General features: G+C 38.4%; 1 long non-coding RNA gene across 1 annotated transcript; it reads right to left on the bottom strand.

The window, feature by feature from the left end:
- Nucleotides 1–229: 229 nt before the first annotated feature.
- Nucleotides 230–1,835, bottom strand: LOC127718960 (uncharacterized). The gene is made up of 2 exons (XR_007990066.1): nt 1,755–1,835; nt 230–558 (listed from the first exon to the last, which is right to left on the bottom strand). It is a non-coding gene; the product is annotated as an uncharacterized LOC127718960 (long non-coding RNA).
- Nucleotides 1,836–5,639: the final 3,804 nt, after the last annotated feature.

Raw genomic sequence — 5,639 nt, 5'->3', positions numbered from 1 at the left:
TGTGATAAACAGCCATTCACTGATTGTGAAAACTCCTGTAAAATGTTAAATGTATTTTTCAGGCCATAATTTAACAAAAAATTTAAATGCTGTTTCAATCAAGTGAAGTGAAATGCCTGAAAACCTAGTGTAAACATCTACAGACAACTTATTTAAGTACAATGCAAGTGAGACTATGAAAAACCATATTAAAATGCTGTATTTTTTTAGTAATAATTGTGACAAAGAATAAAAATATTAATTTTAATAGAACTGTAGTAATTATGTAAAGAAAACATAAAAGCACACAAATGTCAATGTGATTAAGTAGCTAAAGTCAGCTGTAACATGTATTGTAGAAAGTTTGTACATCTCTTGGGTCTGATTTTACCACTTCAGCAACATTTGTCTAATGTAATCCTTCACTTCACTGCCCTTTTGAATAACTATTCCAGAAAAAACATTTATAGAAGTTCCTGTTAATTCCCAGGAAATACTTTTAACTGAAAAGCTCTTCTTTCCAACTGGATTCCTGAACTATTTTATATAAAGACTACTATATCCTTTTGCTCTTCATTCCTAGAATAAATAAAGAAACATTACATATATTATACATGTATATAAAAAAAACTATTTATATATTCAAATTAATTTTTGGCATTTATGTACATACATGTACTTAAAACAGCTACAATATTATTCCATGCAATACAGGACTTCACGGTTAATGACCCCATATAGAATAGGGGGCATATTTTCATACTGGAGGTGAAAATGGTATGAAAAATACCAAAAAACATCATTGAAACAGAACAGCCACTTGGAAACATGCAAAGGTTTTCCCATATTTTCATACCATTTTCAAAAAAATCTGCCCTCTATCCAATATATATGGCATCATTAGTTAACAAAGTTCTGTAAAGTCAACTTATATTATTTTTTTTAGATTTTTTTAAAGACTAAAGACACTTTTAAGACAGACTATTAAATTTAAATGTTTCTTTGAAGTAATAATAATGTATGGCTAAAGCCAAACTTGTCTAGACTAAGTGGCCGTAATGAGTCACAGCTATTTATTTTACAGGGGGCCAGGGGCGTAGCAACTTTTACTGCAGGCACATTCGCCTTACCAATTATTTTTTAAACACCTCATTGCCATACCAATTATTCTTATGATATGGCACAAACCCTTCTAGAAAGGACGTTTTGCCGTACAAATATTAAATACTTTCCCTGCTACGCCTCTGATTAATCCCTTTTGAACTCTGTGTCCCGACGGCCAAGTCAGAAAATACTTTTTTTCCTCGGAGTTCAGTATTTTTGTGATTTTACTTTTTAAATAGCTCCCGACACATTCAAAGGGGGTTACGCCTCTGATTATCAGAGTGAACTCCATTTCAGAGATACTTTTTGCTATTATAATCATTTCCAATTATCTATGTCTATGTCTACGTAGTGTACTGTACATAAATGTCATTTTTTTTATGTGGCCAGTGTGGGGAAAAAGGACCCCCCCCCCCTTTTTTCCCCAAATACATAAACAAAACAAAACCGTAATCGTATTTAAAGGATCCGGTAAGTCTTAGAAAACATTAACCGAAATGATTCAAGGAATCAAGTGCAACAGACTCAAATATAAGTGAATATATCACATGCATGTTTGCGTGGTTTCTGCGAATTCAGTGAAAATCAGTTCAATGGAAATGCTCACAAACGTCATCAACATTTTGGTGATATGATGCATAAAAGAATATAATATTAATAACTTAACTTACCTCAAACTTGCTGTCATTCGTCTTGCATCTATAAAGTAAATATTAATCGACCTTTGGCGTCTTTCAACAATTAACCTTGCGGAAATGTTACAATTACTCTAAAAGAAACACGAATCCGGATACGGTCTGATATTCCGGGAAGTTCTCGTTTTTACATGTTTCGGTTCCAATTAAAATTAATGTTTACATTGTTTATAATAATGTACAGACGAGAAGCAAAATACTTTTCTTTAAGTACAAAATATTTATTGGCACAAAGTCATTAATTTATAACAATGAATGGTTCCATTTAAAAGTCAGTCCTGTACTTAATAATATTTAAACAGACATATATATTTATAATGAAAAGTTAATAGGATATTTAGAAAAATGTGAGTGGAAATAATTAGACCATATTACAATAATCACATGGGATGTTTTAAATCTGAATTATAATTAGGATAAGAAAAAACTGACATGAAAAAATATCACGGCCTTTTCACTGGTTTCAACAACCAGTGAAAAGGCCGTGATATTTTTTATTAAGCATGAAAGGACAAATTATCACGGCCTTTTCACGGGATATTGAAATTTCACGGTCTTTTTCTAACATCAAATATTTTTCACGGCCTTTAGAAATATTTTTTTTTCAAAAGTCACGGGGTATTTTCACGGGGTTTTCACGGCCCTGTGATATTTCACAGACATTTCACGGCCTTTTCATGGGCTGTTGTTACAGTAGTGTAAATTGACGACAACCTGTCTTTACATATCCAGACAAGGAACGACAACGTTGCAACGTACGTACTGTTACACTGACAGTGCGCAACACAACTTGTGTGTACCAGGCAGCAAACCAACAACGTTGAGCCATCATGGATCCCAGTCACGCGGAACAGCAAGACGACGATCAGCCCCAAGAGGGAGATGTTTCTGAAGAACTAGATGAAAATACCGAGACTAGGCGAGTACGTGATCTTACCGAAAAAGGACACGAAGCATTTGCAGAGAAACGTGACAAGTTCTGTCAGGAGCTAGAGGCCCTTTGGTCAGGTTTAGAATTCCAGTTATTGGAAATGACCACTCCTCCAAATGAGCTCCAACAACTGCTTACAGCAGAGGACAAAATCGTACAAGCATGTTCCCATTATCGCAAGCGCATAAAACAAAGACCTCAAAGGGTAAGAAAACCTCACACAGCAGTAGCTCTAACGCGTCGGACATGTCAAGCCTAGCACGAAGAAAGCGTGCCAAAGCAGAGGCTGCCAAGTCTAAAATAGCCTTTGTTGAAAAACATGCCCTTATCCTACAACAGGAGGCAATGTTAGAGGAACAAGCCCTGTTCAGACAAACTGAAATGGAACAAGAAGCCGCGCGTTCAAAGGTTAAAATGTAACATGAGGCAGAACAAGAGGGCATACGCAGAAATACACAAATCAAACAAGAGGCCGCACGTGTAAGCCGGGAAAAAGCCGAGCTAAAAGCCAAGTTAAAACCTTGCACGAAGAGAAGCTGCAGCCGCAGAAGCCGAGGCTCGTATCCTCGAATATGACGACAGTCAAGCGTTGGACGATCTTCCTGAAGAAACGGAAGACCCGCTCTAACGTGTGCAAGATTTCGTAAACAAACATCCTGTACCAACTGCCGTACAAGAAGTAACAGGACCACAAAAGACAAAACAAATTCCTGTTAAGATTGAGCTAAGTCATGAAGCACCAGCGTTCGTGCCATCCGTGGCACTGAACTTGCCATCAAAAACGCCTGCGGTCTTGCCTACACATGCTAAGTCACCAGAAGTTACTACTAATGTATTCCCAGATCTGGGAACAATAACTGGGATAGGAAAACATGGCGTTTCAGAAAAGATCCCTGTTGCATACCAAAAACAAGGCGTTATAGAAATATCCCTGCTGCACACCTGCAACCAATCAATCCTACATCAGAGATAACTAGATTTCTCCTACGTAAAGACCTGCTGTTCTCCCGGTTAACAAGTTTTAACGACCGGGTAGAATCCTTTCACACATGGAAAAGCAAGCTTTAAAAACGTCATAGACGAATTACAAGTTTCAGACTCGGAACAGATAGACCTACTTATTAAATGGCTTGGACCAGAGTCTACCAAACATGCCATGAGTATAAGGGCACCAAATGCAAACAACCCAACAAGGGGCCTACAGAGACTATGGGAGAGACTGGACGACCGATATGGTGCTCCAGAAATGTTGGAGGCGTCTCTCGTCAACAAACTTGTCAACTTCCCAACACTGATGAATAAGGACAACTCACTCCTTTACGATTTGTCAGATATTATCTCAGGAATAGAGTATCACAAAGAAAATCCCAAGCTGGGATATTTGCTAGCTTATTTTGACTCTTCGTCCGGGATAAATCCAATTGTAGAAAAATTGCCATACGGACTCCAAGAAAAGTGGATAACAAGGGCTTCAGGATACAAGTCTAAATATGAAGTTGCCTTTCCGCCTTTCACAGAATTCTCTGCCTTCATCAGGGAAATTAGCAAAGTAAAGAACGATCCTGGGTTCATCTTTGGGTCAAAAGTCACACCAAATACAAAAGGCGCTACTCCAAGGTTCACACCTCAGACGTACTCTAAAGTCAACGTCCATAAGACGGCTGTTGAACAGCAACTTGAAGACAGCAGTCAACAACAAGATCAGTGTATCCTACACAAGACAAAGCATACCTTGAACGAATGCCGAGCGTTCCGAGCCAAATCAATCGAGGAACGCAAGGAACTGTTAAGACAGAACAATGTGTGCTACAAGTGCTGTGAGTCAACCACACACATAAGTCGGGACTGCAATGCAAGTATCAGTTGTAATGAGTGTGGAAGTCAACGATATACCACCGCACTTCACATCACTAGACCACAGCAACCTGCGAGTTCTCAGTCTAGCTCGCTCAGACAAGCCTACGGCGGGGACAGGACAGACAAAATTATCAGGATGTACGCCATTATTGACGACCAAAGCAACCGGTATCTTGCCTCACCTGAATTCTTCAGTCTGTTCAACGTTCGGGAAAAACCTGAAAACTACTCTCTTACAACATGCTCCGGCAGAGTAGCTACTTACGGGAAAAGAGGAAAAGATTTCGTCTTCAAATCTGTACATGGTGACGTACAATTTGATCTGCCTACATTAATTGAATGTAATAATATTCCAAATAATCGAGACGAAATTCCTACTCCTGAAGTCGCAATGCATCATCCTCATCTAAAAGAACTCAAAGGAAGCATTCCACCAATAGAGGAACATTGTCAAATTCTTTTCTTATTTAGAAGAGACCTTATAGAGGCACACCACGTCCTTGAACAACGACTAGGACCATCCAGAACTCCATTTGCCCAAAAGTTAGTTATATATAAAACTTGGTTGGGTCATAATTGGAAATACATACATTGACAAGCAAACTGGTCCGCTTGAAGTCAACACAAAGATAACTAACGTTTCAATCACGGAACCAGAACAACGTCTTGCTTCAAGACCCGAAATAGCCTTCAAGGACAAGAATCCAATTGTTGTTCAGGATAACGACCAATACTTTAATTCGAATACCAAGGTTGCAAAATCGCATTCCAAACAATTCCTTGAGTGTACTGGACCTAGTAAACTTACGAATTTCTCTAAAGGGACAGCACTCGTGTCACTAAAAGCAAAACCTGTGACTTCTATAGAAAATTCTATGGATAAAGAAAATGTCATTCCGAAATCAACAAGACCTGGGGTTCATGGAGAGGAAATCAGTCGCATTCACAAACCTATTCCGAAAGAAGGACCGATTGCTAATCTCAATCTGCCTTTGAACAAACAACTTCTTCTCCGAGTAGGAAGCAGTATCGTCAAGTCTGACTTGAATATTAGTGAAAAGGAACCGGTGGTC

This window comes from Mytilus californianus, unplaced genomic scaffold (assembly GCF_021869535.1).
Source record: "Mytilus californianus isolate M0D057914Y unplaced genomic scaffold, xbMytCali1.0.p SCAF_10, whole genome shotgun sequence".
NCBI lineage: Eukaryota > Metazoa > Mollusca > Bivalvia > Mytilida > Mytilidae > Mytilus > Mytilus californianus.
The sequence above is the reverse complement of the archived record's forward strand: the minus strand, read 5'-3'. Positions and strand labels throughout refer to the sequence as shown.